General features: G+C 39.8%; 1 long non-coding RNA gene across 2 annotated transcripts in view; it reads left to right on the forward strand.

The window, feature by feature from the left end:
- The window catches only part of LOC135306141 (uncharacterized), a 31,140-nt gene extending 23,799 nt beyond the window's left edge, over positions 1–7,341 (forward strand). For both annotated transcript variants that reach the window (XR_010366983.1, XR_010366984.1), the window contains exons 2-3: positions 4,812–4,913; positions 5,390–7,341. This is a non-coding gene — a long non-coding RNA (uncharacterized LOC135306141). The remainder of the gene's footprint in view (positions 1–4,811; positions 4,914–5,389) is intronic.
- Positions 7,342–11,023: the final 3,682 nt, after the last annotated feature.

Consider the following 11,023-nt stretch of genomic DNA (forward strand, 5'->3'; position numbering starts at 1 on the left):
CAATTTGGAGCTGAGGGGTATTTGTCAGTAAAGTTTTTTTTAATTAAAATTGGTAACTTTCCTAAAAGATCAGGCCTCAGTAGAAAGGTGTATTTGCAAAGAAGAATCTTTCAAGAGAGCTTTTGTTTTCCACATAGTATAGGAATATGTTCTTTCAAAGTTGCTATTAGTATATTCCAAACCGGGGAAATTAACAGTCCGTAAGGTTTGTTCCAGTTTTACCGACAACCATTTCAAAAGCTTGAAATCCACTAAATATTGAAGGAACAGCTGCTATAGCAAATCCACCCTTTGATGCAAGTGACATAAAACATGAGGAGGTCTGGAAACTGAGAAATTACTTGACTTTAAGGTAGGAAAACCCCAAACACGTCCCATTAACAACCTGTTCAGAAAAAATAGAGCCAATAAAGAGAATGCTTTTGAGAAGACTCAGGCATATGTTTTTCAATAAATTCAAAAGTGACATTGAATGTTGTATTTGCTTTTAGTGGAGGAGAGGAAGAAGTCTGGGCTGGAATTTGAGCTTAATGCTCCCAGTTGCATTTTCCTACTCAGCTGAGGTTTGGAAGCCACTTGTCACAGTGTGTAAAATGCACAGTGCCAGGGACAATCCCTTTCTCCACTCCACACCTGTTACCAAAAATTAAGTAGATTAAGTGTAAACAATGTCCAGAAACAGCTGAGATGCAAACTTCCTATCTTTATTATTTATTTATATTAAACAGAACATTAAATCTAATAGTGCTTGCAATGAAATAAAAAGATGTACCTCTGAACTTCAATTGTATTTTGCTTAGAGAGAAACAACCCGTTGCCCATCTGGATTAGTTTATGAACTACAACAGCTCCTAAACAGACTTGTCTTTGACTTCAGTTGCAGTCTCAGGTGGGGGAAAGGTCTATTTTTATATCTTCTGGAAACAATTGCACAGAACTTGACACTATTTTCCCATTGTTTTAAATGAGCTATTCCAATATTTTGATGCACTTCTGGCAGTTACAGCACAGAGACGTGTAAGCATCTATTAATCTGTAGTGTAATTTCTAGTGCATCTAAGAAAATATACTGGGAGCAAGAGCAAGGAAAGGGAAGAAATGGATGGCAATAATAGCATAAATGGGCACAGCTTGCGGCTTAAGTCTCTGTTTTCCTTTGAAATAGTACCTTCTACAATCCAGATGAGAATGAGCAGTCTTTATGTGGATTACCACCAATACTTTCAACTGTGATGTTGAAGATGTTTTGTCAGTGTTTTCCCCCTAAGTGAGAACAGGGATTAAAAAAAATTAAATTAAATGGATGCCATCCTTCAGTGCTGCTGACTTATGTTCTCAAATGAAGTATTTAGAAAGGGCCCAGAGAAGATTTCTGCCCTACTTGGGACTGTAAAAAGCTTGTGATGGTTGTGGAACCTGGTGAAATGACAGACTGATGATACTACTACTGATTTAAATGAAATTTTAATGAATTAACTAATTACTGCAAGAGAGATGGAGATGATCATTGTACTGGAATCCTTGTTATGTTTTAAGACATAAGTAAAAAATATCTCTGCATTTGTTACAACACAAAGATCAAAATAAAACAAAACTCTAAAGTCATGGTTTCCTTATAGAATTAGAAGAAAACAGGAAAAAAGGCTTCATGAGAGTCATGAAAAGGTTGCTGTGGAAACAAGGAAAGCAACAATTTAAAAAACCCCGTATTTGAGGAGATAGGTCAGGAAGGTTAGGTTAAAAATCAAACACATTTAGTCATAGCCAAAAAAATCTTACAGGAAGATTTTAATTTTCTGTGGAAAAGTTCAAGAACAAAAAAAGTTTACTTGCTATATTAAATATCGTGAAAGTATAGATGAGTTTATGCCAAGGAAGCAAAATTGATGAACAGAATAATTCTGTAATTGAGAAAAAAATAATGACAGAAATTTGAAGTTGCAATGATCTGCTGGATTGGAGAAAATACTCTGTTTTCTAACTGCTCGCAGCATGGGCTCTGTGAAGAGATATTGATTTGCATGGTCAAGTAGAGCAGTGAATGTGTGAGCAGTACCCCATAACAAAATGCCTTCTGTGCCAGTAAATCTGCTCTCTGCAGCTTGTTGGATGGGATGTCTAGGAGCAGAAAATGGCATTGCGGCTCCCAAAGATGAGATTCTGTGCAGCCAAGTTATGCGTTAACAAAACTGAAATCCATAGCAGGATTTTTTCATCAGGATATATCACGTCCTCATTTTTTTTATACCGTGGTTGATGTGCCATAACAAGAACACCAGTAAGAACAGTAAAAGAAAAAAGCCAGGCTATTCATAAAACTGCTGCTCAGGCAGTGCTATCTGAGAGCTGCAAGCATGAGTGCTGCCGTGCCAGGATTGATGGGCTCCTACTCACCCTGTTATTGTTTTGTGCCTTTCTTTGCAAAGCACGGTGACCATAAATTGGCTCAAAGCTTCCAGAGCTTATTGCTGTATCTGCTGTCAAGATTCAGTTTTGGATCTTGGTCATGTTGTATTTTCCAATGTTTTCGAAGACTTGTTGGAGGAGTTGGAGATGTAATAGAAATGTTCTGAGTGAAGAGGAGTCACAGTAAAAGGCAGTATGGTGGTATAAAGGAAGGAGGCCACTTTTTTTAGGAAACATTGAATATCCTAGCTTGAAAGGGACCCACAAGGGCACTCGTGCATGAAGTAATTTGGCACTCCTGCAGAAATTATTGTGTACTCATGTGTGCTATAATTGCCCACATTGCACTTGGTGATTGCCCAACTCCCTGATTTGTTAAGGTCTCTCTGCAGGATCCCTCTGCCTTCAACGGAGTCAGCTCCTCCCAGTCTGATGGTGCTGGTAAACTTACTTTGAGTCCTGCATTACTGAGAAGGATGCTGAAAAGCACAGGCCCGAGGGTGGAGCCCTGCAGAACCCCACTAGTGACAGGTCACTAGTCTGATGTGACACTGTAATCCTTGGGGCTCAGTTGCTCACCCATCACATGACAAGATGGAGTCTTGGTGGCACTTTCCCTCCTATAGCCAGGGAGTTCAAACTCAATTGCTTTGTGGTCACTATGGCCAAGATGGCCACTAATGGCCACGTCAGTCACAAGAGCCTCTCTGTTAACAAGCAACATCTCACGGAGGGCACCTTGCCTGGTTGGCTCCCTCCATAGCTGCACCTTGTCCTATCCAGGCACTTCAGGGACGTGTTTGTACCAGCTGCAGGGTATTCCAGGTAACCCACCCAGTCAGGGAACTTTCCTCAAATCCTGTGGGCTAAATACAAGTGAAACAGGGAAGATTTTCACTTCATTTCACAATATTTCGCTTTCTATTTTACAATTAGGAGGAATTATGTTTAGAAGGAAGTGTTAAATGGCATTCAGCATTCTGAGGTGCAGTTTTTCTAAGCAGTTGTTGAATGTCTGCAGACTCTCCCAGCAATTCTTTGCACAAGGCTCCATTGCAGTACAGATGTTTTGGTAATGAGATGAGACTTCTTATGAGACTGAAATTAATTTCTTTGTTAAATTTATCTGTATAGGGCAGTTACAAAATTGCTTACAGCAATCAAGATCCTGGTAGCTTGCCAGCTTTTTTTAACAGATAAGCAGTTTGGAAATAATTATTTTCCAATAGTGTCATTGAAGTTGAGAACATTTTTGTTCCTCCTTCTCTTTCAGCTTTCTTTTTAATTAAAGGCAGGGGGGCACATTTCTAGAAATGTGTAATGAACAGGCTGTGAATACCAAGTGTGAATATTGTACTTCTTTCTCCTTTCAAGCATTCCGATGATGCTACAATACATACAGAACAACTTCTGTACTGCTCTGTTCTAGTTTTAGTGATATTTAAGGTATGTTAGAACCTGTATCTACAGTACTATTAAGTAAATCTGCCCATGTGTTACACGCACCTTTTTATTTAGCTGGGAAAGGATATGTATGCTCTAAAATGATAAAAACCCTAAAATTATGGAAAAATAGTTCATAGACATATTAAAATGCATTCCACGCCTCTATACCAGGTGGTTTTCCCTAAATGCAGAAGAGAGCAGGGATTGTACATAGCACATTACCTCTTCATGGGGTTATTGTGTGCTTTTTAAACCAACTTCCCTCCCCAGCTGCTGCATGGGGCACACAGTCTCTTTGAGATGCTGAAGGGGCTGCTGGCCTGCCTCTGCTAGAGACTGAAAGGGAAAAGAAAATGCAATTTAAAAAACTAGAAGACTGAGTAGGACATTGAAATCTGCAGGATAATTCAGTTACACATCTCCTGGGGATTTTTTCTATTTTTCCCCCTCTGTGTGAACGAAAGAGAAGTTTTGATAAGTTAATAAATTACATGGAGAGTCAGTTTCTAAATATAGTAACTTCTCAAAATATATTCCCAGAGTAATATATAAAAAGCTTTTATGAAAGCAACAGAGTTACAGGTAATATAGTAATTATTGATGAAACTGGGTGGGGAAAAAGGCAAGCAAAATGACTTTACTATCTTTGTTCTAATTTAGTTAAGAATGCATTGGGTTATTTGCAGGTCAGTGGCTTTCAGAAGCAATGGCAAAGTGTGGTGGTTGACAAGATATTAAGAGAAAGAAAAACAATTTGGAAACGTTATTGATGCAAATCTATAGACGTACCTGTTCTTTGGATTTTGTATTTCACTAACAGAGACAGCAAGGACAGGCTTTTTCACCCAATGGCCCTAGGATTGTCTTGGGCTTGCTTCAAGAGAAATTTGAAGCAAGAAGAAATATTTCTGTATGAATCTTTTGCCAATTGAAAATCAGCCTTACTTTTCAAATTACAGAACTGTGAAGACACAGATGAGCCAAAAAAGTGAAATGGACCAGAGACAAAGTCAGAGCAGATTCCAGCCAAGATGAAGAGGTTTTTGACCACCTTGAAATTGGTAAATGTCTTTATGTTTTCCTTTTGGATTACATTCTGGAGCACCCATGAATGATACATGAAGATACACAAACAACATCTTCTGTTCTCAGTGTTCCCTGAGCTAAGACACTATGTCTTTCTAAAAGCACCCTTAATTCAAATTAAAAACTCCAGAGGAGTGGATTAGAAACTTCAAAGTAATGCCCAGGATTTTTTCTGCGTTGTAGTCTGCCTTTGGGATTTAACTGTCATTTCCGCCTTGCATACCTGCCATTCCAAAACCAGCATGTAAATCCTCTTTCCAGAAGAATTACCTGGGCAAAAATGATCTTGCCAGCTCCGAGTAGCTCTTTGTGCAGGTGACACACACACCTTTTTCACTGGTGCACTTCAGTCCCTCTGGTGCCTGTATTTATTCTAGTGGAACAGCTGTAAAGAATTAACTATACTGACTCTTGAAGCATTTACCTTATAGAGATGCATTTTTTTTTGCAGGACATAAAGCTGTGGCCTCCTTGAAATGGCAGAAGATGAGAGAGGAGGGAGGAGATGTGGCCAGGAGATGGGAAGTGAACTGCTCAAAAAGCAGGCACTGGCTTTGCCTTCTGCTGTCTCAGTGACAGCAAGGGTGCAGTGCTGGCACTTGGCAGGGTGCCCTTCTCCTGGGAGGGAAACGGGAATGAAAAGCATCACTGGGAAGGCACAGAGCTTGAAGGGCAGGCAGAGGGTCACAGTGGGGCTGGGGGGGGAAACAAGCAGATACTAGGGATGTTTGTGAGAGTGGGTGCTGGTGGAGAGGGTGCTGTGTGCTTAGGAGGCTTGGAGCTTCATGGCAAACATGGCATGGAAAAGGGCAGCACAGGGAAACACAGCATTCACAAGTAGACCTGAGCAGGGAGCTGCAGTGATGATACTTGCCACACTATATGTGTGAGTTGGGCTGCAGAATTTGGCTCTTGAAAAGCAGAGTTCCAGGCACATGAGAGAGAGTTAGGGTAAAAATTACAGCAGGGTGAAAGGCTGCAGCTGAGAAATCCTTTTGGCTCCAGCGGTGTTGGTGAACAAGTGATGTAAAATGCTGTGATGTAGAGGATGAGAGACACTGCACAGGGGTCACCCTGGGGACTTGCAAGAGCCTTTTGTCCCTGTGTGTTTTCCTGGCTGCCTTGGCTTAGGAAGTCAGCAGGAGTGCTAAGACTACAAGCTATCCTTTTCTGACAGGCTACATCTCCTTGCTGATGTTCCTGGCTTCCTTAGCCAGAGCAATAAATACAAGCAGGAATGCAGTTGTAGGCAGCCAGGCTTTGGCCTGACCATGACATTTTCTCAGCTGTAAGAATAATTTCAGAAGAGCAGACTAAGGGAAATATTTTTTGCTTAATGGGTTATAGCATCTCATCAGTCACATACCATACAATACACAGTTTTATAAACTGTAACATTTTGCCTGGATATAAATGAATTGTAACTGATAACCCATACAATTTAATAGTTAGTTGTAAGTTTATTTAATGGTGTCAAAAGATATTGCAGTAATGAAAAGATGACATTTTAAGGACTGCTAAAGCAACAGATTAATCAGAAGAATGTGCTCACAGAACAACTGTATACTCTTGGTTAGATATGACAAAAAAAAAATGACAATGTTTACAGATTAAGAATAACAAAAAACTGGGGGTAACCAAAAATGCAAGAAACTGAAACAAGGGTTGTGTGAATATGTAAGAGATTAAGACTGAAGGGGAAAAAAAAGTATTATCTAATAGAGTGCTTGAAAGCCAGTACTTTGGCTGCATTGCATACCAGGATACTCTTGATCTGGTCATTAGCTTATATGGTGGATACCGTGAAAATCATCTCACTACAGAGTTGCATGGTTAGAGCAGATATCTGGGCCCGTGCTGTTTTATTGTGTTTTTCTCTTTAAGTATTTCATTGGCCATTTTCCATTCAAGTGACATTGGGTTTTTACAAATCTCAAAGTAATTTCATTTTCATGAATCCCATTTCCCTCTGCCCTTCAGAAGGGGTGTAACTATTTCCTTGTGACAGAAGGAATCACAGGGGAAGTCAAACAATGCATGGCCTAATCAATATCAGTAAGAGAATGCCATTGAGTAATTGATCTGCATTTTTCAGTGCAGCCTGTTGCCATAATGAGTGATCTGCAGAGCAGAACTCCTCTAGACAGAAGATAAAGGCCTCTGGTGAAAATGAGTCTTTTTCAGATGTAAATACAGAAAATACTGGAATGAGAGACTTTTTGGCTTTTATTAGATGCAGCTCTATTTTTGAACTAGCACCAATACTTCCTTACATTAAGAAATGCAGAAAACACTGGAATTATTATTGACATTGTTTAACTGTACAATGGGTAGTTATCTTTGTCCCCCTTTCTTACTTTTAAGGACCTGTTTGCTTAATTCAACAATAAAATCCCATCAATAATTAAACACCTAATTTTCTTTGGCAAGAAAAAATAAGATAAACACTCTATTTTCTTAGGTAATTCATGGTTACGAATTGAATGACTTGCTTAAAATCAATGTTTATAAATAATGTATAGGATTCTTTTCCAGCCACCCCATAAATACCAAGCTGATGGAAAGAAGCAGAGAACATAGTAATGGAAATATATCTTTAGGCAGTGTTAAGATTTTGTATGTATGTTCCAATTTATATGAAATTGATTTCATACTTTCACTGGTGAATGAAGACTTGAATCAATCAAGTGAACACATACACTTTTGCTGAGGTGCTGCCCAGGGCACCATTGTAAGGGACTCCTTTGGCTTGCAAACAATCTCACATGTCTTTGCAGGATTAGGAGCCACAATGGGCAACTGTGAGCTCAGGCAGCTGCTCCTGCATTGTCTATATGCCAGCCAGCCCTCTTGTTGTGCTGAGCCTGGTCTGTGTGTGTGCCCTGCACCAGGGTGACACCTGGCCTGGCTGAGGCAGAGAAGGCACTACCCTGGCAGGCAATGGCTGTGCTGGGAGCAATTTAGGAAACAAAGGCAGGAGAAAGGACAAAACTCTTTATGACATACAGGTAAAAAAATTTGCCTTTTGGTGACCCATGTAACTTTTGTTTATTACATTATGCAAAAGAAATTATGTGAATCTGGCCAGGAGGTTCTTTTTTGTCTTCTCCTTTCTGTGACCTTGTTCCCAAATCTCAGAAAAAATTGAGTAGTATTATATAAGAAACAAACTGAATAGAAAACTCAATATATGGGGTTTTTTAAGCTACATATGCACAAATCTTGCCAGTGTGTCTGATTCTGTTTCTTGAATCAGGGTAAAACTAAGTGAAAGGAAACTGATTCCTGACTGGCACTGATGAGCAGTGTAATGTGTGGAACAACCTGTGCTGTCAAAGAAGGGGAGAGTCACATGTGGCATCCTTTGAAGCCAAGTGCAGTTCATCTTCTGGAACGTGCAGAGCTTTCCTCAGAGCCAGCCAAACAAACTCTCTATTTTCTGAGGTACTTTATCTTTGCAGCTGAAGGTAGATTGCCAGTAAACCTGGGGAAAGCTGGCCAGGAGCTGCTGCTCAGGATCTAGTGGTGAGCTATTGCATTTTCCCCAGTTCTCTCCCATCCTGTCACAGTGGGGTGTGAGCGACCAGCCATGTGATGTTTGGCTGCCTGCTGGGTAAACCACTGCAAAGGTGAAAGGCTTGTCTTCTTTTTCCTTGAAGATGGAATTAAAAGCTAGAGAGAAAGTGTGAATCCCTTGGGATGGGAACCGTGGTGCTCAGCACTGGGGGCCTGTTTTCAGCTATGGGAGTAGATGGTTGGTTGGGAGAGAGTGTCATCTCTGAAACAGTGAAGATGACTGAAGTGTGGGGAAATACATCATGGATGAAGAGGAAGTTTCTGTGTTTTGGCTGCAGGGACTGAAGCTCTGAGAAGGAGGTGAAGTGTTAAAAAGAAGTCTAAAATTAGAAAGGGTACCAAAAGCTGCTAAGCAATGCAGTATTCAAGGAAGGCAATAAATTATATGAGGTAATGAACAGATTTACACACTTGGAAAACAGTGAAGAAGAAACATGCATTTAGGTTAAAAGCAAGCAATGAGTTTCTGGATAGGTATGAACACATCCTGAATAAGGGAGAATGAGGTTGGGAACACTGCATGAGTGCCTGCTATAAAACCAATCTCCCTGACTTGGAAACCTCCTGGAAGTGACATTTGGCTTAATTATGTGAATGCTCTGGCTGTTTTATTAAAAGGTTTAAGCACAGTTTGTGAAATACTCACTCCAGAAGTCACTTCAGACATGAAGTGCTCCAAACTCTCCTTGGTCTGTGAAATTTGAATGTGCCAGGCAATGCTGAGTCTGTCACTTGGGCAAGCACATGAGTCTTGGCCTGCAGGGTGCATTAACTGAAGAGAGGACAAAAAAAAAATCTGTGGAGAAAAGCGCCAAAACCCAGGGTCTTGATAGTCTTGTGTTTTCACAATAGCTTGTAAAATTAAACAGGATGGATTCATACCCCTAGCAGTGTTGATGATGGATTCCCTTCCTGCACTGCTCTGATTTTTGCCTTACAGTTTTTTTATGAAAAGACATAATGAGAGAGTGGCTATGTGAAGATGAACAGCCTTGTGCCTTTATTACTTGTTCAGGAGATCTTCTCAGTCTTCCGAGGAGCAATAGCATATGCTATAAAACAATAAAAGAAGAGTTTCAGAAAGGCTTGAGTGTCACCACAGTAAAGTGGACAGAGTAAAGTCACAGAGAAATTGCAGATAGGAGTCAGTGAAAAACTATGAGAAGTCAGTATAAGGACCAGAGGAGAAGGATTTGATTTATGAAAAAAGAGAGATGGAGATCTCTGAGACTGGTGAGTGTTAACTTTGGTGAGGCAGAGTTGTAGCAGTGCCTGCTAGCACAAGAGCCAAGTCAGTGAGTGAGGCTTTGGGTATGAGGATTCTGAGGTGAGAAGCTGAGATAATCTGGACACAGTATCCTAGGAATGTGATATGCTCACTCTGGGATAACCTTTCAGTGGCAAATAAGTTTTGTTAGAATTAACAGTTCATTATATTACGTTTCTAAATTCTATACAGATATTTTCTTCTCAGAAGTTTGCATATCAATACCTGCTTATTTATTTCTTGGCCCAGAATATTCTTGAGTTGTACTCTCTATCTTTTGCTCTTGTCTTTTCCAATACTGGATTTACAGTTAGAACCAAGGACATGCCTGACTTTACACAGGTAAAAGCAGATCCCATTTCTGTTCCAAAGTATCATATTACTGATTTGAATAATTTTTGCTCTAATCTTTTTCTTGTTGTTAATTGAAAGCTCTCAAGAGAAACTGTTTTTCTTATGTACTAATTATTGAATGATTCTAAATCACTATTGCTAATTACATCCTTTTAAAGCATGGAATTTCTCAGCACCTCCATGCAGAGGTCAGTAGGAGGGTTATAGCATGTTTGCTCTCTAAAGTGCAACATTTCTGTGGTTTCCATTTTCAAAGCATAAAAACAAGCTAAATGTTACGTCTTTATTTTCTGTCATTGCACTTCCTTTCACTTCAGTGCTCTCCTTTGCATGTGCCAACCATGACACCAGACCTTGAGGACTGTTAGCACGTCTCATTTAAGTGACTCAGCCTTTTTATTTTATTAATTTCCCTCTCTTACATAATTTTAATAACCTGTATTTCTTTCAATGGAAGAAAGACCCAAACCCTATGCTGTTACCAAACCCAACAGAGATAGAATATCACAGAGGAATGCCAGGTGGTATTTTCAAAGTGCAGCCATCCTGATCCTTTAGATCACAGAAAAATAAATGTTATTACTTCATAAAGGCTAATAGCATCAGCTACCAGATATTCTAATAAGATAATACCACGCTCCAAGGCAGCCACCTTCTCCCTAGAGGAGCAGTAGGGAGGGAAATAATTTTCACTTTATCTTTCCTGTAGATAAACCAGAAAAAATATCTACTGTCATAAATTTAGTCTTCTATAGAAATAGGAGGTAGGATCTGTATATGCACATTACATCATGATGTGGCTTATTGCAGAACAGTATTTTTGTGCCTGGGGTAGCTCAATTCTGCAGGTCTTGTTGAATCTAATTGATATAACACTGCAGAGATAAA

Source organism: Passer domesticus, chromosome 8, assembly GCF_036417665.1.
Source record: "Passer domesticus isolate bPasDom1 chromosome 8, bPasDom1.hap1, whole genome shotgun sequence".
Classification (NCBI taxonomy): domain Eukaryota; kingdom Metazoa; phylum Chordata; class Aves; order Passeriformes; family Passeridae; genus Passer; species Passer domesticus.